This window comes from Anarhichas minor, unplaced genomic scaffold, assembly GCF_050575085.1.
Source record: "Anarhichas minor isolate MPS153535 unplaced genomic scaffold, ASM5057508v1 ptg000014l, whole genome shotgun sequence".
Classification (NCBI taxonomy): Eukaryota; Metazoa; Chordata; class Actinopteri; order Perciformes; family Anarhichadidae; genus Anarhichas; species Anarhichas minor.
Genome location: NW_027466460.1, coordinates 13,382,462 through 13,386,081, shown reverse-complemented (window position 1 = coordinate 13,386,081; position 3,620 = coordinate 13,382,462).

Genomic DNA, 3,620 nt, shown 5'->3' with positions numbered 1-3,620 from the left:
GTGTGTGTTTTTGTGCCGATAATATAATCTTAATTGGTTGATTAGGGAGGATTAAGGTCATTGATTGGATAGAGCTCAGGGCTCACCTGCTGTTCCCTACATCTAATTGGTTGGCTAAATAACATTTCAATGAAAGGCTGGGAGCTGCAGCAGGCGAATATTCTCACACACACACACACACACACACAGAGCCGAGAGGAAGAGACAAAGACCGATAAGAAGAGGAGCAGGGGATGAAGGAAGAAAGAGAGAGGGAGAGAACATCCTTTTACACCAGAGTGTCTCAGCCTTTCTGGATGACAAAAATATGGTCTGTCAATCACAATGCAGGCTGGAAATGTGTCTGAGTGTGCGTGCGTGTGCGTGTGAGTGTGTGAGTGTGAGTGTGTGTGAGAGAGAGACACAAGGAGAAAGATGCTCCGAGCACATAAGGTGCAGGTGTTGAGAGTATAGTGCGGAGTGTGATGGCTGCAGAGGCAGTGACAGACTGTGGAAGATGAGACTAATAATTGATTGACATTGGTGTCCTAGCAGCTGTATCTGTGTCTGAACATGTAGGTACCCGTGTGTGTGAAATGAATGTTGAATTTGACACACTTAAAGGGATAGTTAGGATGTTTCTGAAGTGAAGGCTGAACGAGGTACTTATCCATAGTCAGTGAATTACCTGCAGTAGATGGCGGTCAGCACACCCCCAGTCTGGAGAAACAGACAGGAGTACCAGCACCGGAGCAAAGCACTGTCAGTTCAGATCTCTGCTGGAAAATATTCTAAATATAGAAAACACTATAGATTGTTTTAGGTGGGCCTTTCTTTTAAGTGGCTAAAATACATTTTGCCGCTGCCCTAGTCCACATGCTTTGTTCCGGTGCGGTTTCTCCAAAATGACCAACCGCCATCTACTGTGGGTAATACACTGACTATGGATAAGTACCTCATGCAACCCCACTTTAAAAACACCCAAACTATTCCTTTAAAGAGAAACAGAGTATAGATCCGTGCAAATGGGCTTTTCTGTGCAGCTGCGTCGGCACCTGCAGGCTTTCATAGTGTATGTGGTGGCACATGTTCAGAAGCTTGTTATCAATGTGTTTTCAAGGAGCGTGGAGCCGTAGAATTTCACCTGGTTTATGAAACCACACTGCAAGCTGCTGGATGATGACTGAGATGTCTGCTGGGCAGCTATACTGCCTGTATCATTATTATGGGAGACCTTAACGATGGTGAATTATCATTACTGCAGAAAATGCCGCCCTGCACAGTAGGAAGCAGGCACATGAACAAAATATTCTGACACACACGGGAGGTTGTAAATCCCAGATACTTCTAATGTGCTGCGTAGTGAAGTGCTGGAGTGAACGGCAGTGCATAAGCAAAGCTGACTGCGGAAATGTTTCTGTTAGCAGAGATGTCCCAGTAACTGTAAAAGCAATAAAACCCAGCACGAACAGTGCAAACTATACGATGACGGAGCTAACAGGGTTTACCTGAGGGGGAACCGGACGGTTCCTTAACCTTAGGTCGGGACGGCATTAATCTGCACAGAAGGATGAGCTGGCCAGTGGGGCACACACACTTGGACTCACATGCACTAGCATGCATATGCGCATCCGGACCGGCTACATAAACAAAGCACAGAGAAGCTCGGATTACAACACACACAGAGAGGGAGAGCGACTTCGTTCCCTGCTCAGGTGGACATTACATCACCAGATCTTTACATAGAAAATAGTTGTTTGCTGACATTTTGATATTCTGACTTTGGAATTTAGCCTTTTTAAGGACAACAGACCTTTTACGTATACAATACAATTAGCAACAGAGTAATGGTTTCAAAGATGATCAGGTGATCAGGAAATTACTAAAATATTTACTGAACAAAATGTGAGTGCTTGACGCACACACACAATACAAATAGGACTTGACCTTTTGGCCAATGGTTGTGTCGTAGAAAGTAGAGTGAGAGCACAAACTTGACTCAGCTCTTTAAATGTATCGTAGAGACACACACACACACACACACACTTTTCGCACACACACGTTACACGTATTGCGTGCGGAGGCTCTACTTCCTCATTTGCCATATTGTTCAGACGACGGTACTTAAAACCAGGTGTTTCTCTTTTTCACACACACATGCACATTTTTACAAATTGAGTATGAATATGTATAAGAAGAATTGCTGAATTATTGAAATGTTTGAAATGGAGCCAAAGAATGTGCAGCAGTATGCATTTGTGTGTGTGTGTGTGTGTTTGTGTGTGTGTGTGTGTGTGCATATGTGCATATGTATGTTTTAATAAAGCAAATGAGCCAAAAGTCATGACATGCATGAAAAATGCATGATTAAATGCAGATGTGTGTGTCTTTACCCTTTTCTCACACACACACATCTGCAAGCAGAGATTGGTAGCCTGAAGGCCGATCAATGATTTTAGATCAATCAGGGGGCTTGTAACTTGACAATATATACTGTAATGATCTGAATGTGTATCATTATCTTCACTCACTAGTCCAGGAAGATAAGAAGAGTGTCCCCTCTTCAAAAGAACGTCCCGACCGAGCCTCTGATCGTATATTTGAAGGAGTGTCACGACATCCTGAAGCCAGGCTCGAGCTAACGGAGGACTGGCTGATTGCCAATTTAACAAGTTTTTTTCCAGTCAGCGCTGAACTTTATGAACATGGCCTCTCATCATATGAGTCAGAAAGATTATAAATTGTTAAAAAGTTCGACCGAAGTGTTTAAAAAACAATGAATCACTGAAAAGGTTCCCACACAGCGGGAAGAGTTTGAGCGATACCGTGTGCATGTTTCAGTGCAGGTCTGCAGTGTGTGTGTGTGTGTGTGTCCATGTATATGTATACCAGCAGAGCTTGTGATGCATCTCATGATTTCTGTCTCATTTGCTTTATTAAAACACATACATATACATACATACACACACACACCTACACACACACACAGACAGACTGACAGTGGCAGACTTCCTGGCTGTGATACATTTCCATGTGTTGTTTTTCTTATTAAAGTCCTTGAAGTTCTGTAAATACATTTTAAAGATCCAGGAAGCCGTTGGCGGCAACATTCAGTACTTTTATGTAGTTGAGTACAAATCAACTGTACTTCCTTTTCCCTGAAGGAATCAAAGTGAGGGCGACTTGTTGTCTCCTCGTCGTCGCTCCCACGTAAGCAGTTTCTGACTATTCCTCAAAATCAAATTGTGTGTGACTGCCCTTTAGTACGGGCAGGTTAGGTTTAGGCACAAAACAACTCTGTTCGGGTCAGAAAAAGAGCACAGCTTGGGTTAGAATAAGCAACAGATATCTCATCCCTACTCGCCATATTTTGCTGCTTGGGCAGAAGCCTCCAGCTTCACTATAATAACGGCCAGAGCAGCCTTTTGCGTAGTATCTAGACGCAGAAGGTTTGCGTGTGGTTAACGTTGTAAAACAGTCGCAGCGGTCATATGCTATAACATGCACTAAAAGCATGCACGGCCGGCCCGGCGATGTAAACAAAAAACGGAGAACCTCTGATTACGACACGCACTGAGGGAGAGTAACTTCATTCTGTGCTCAGGTAGAAATTACTCCACTATATTGATGCTCTGAACGTC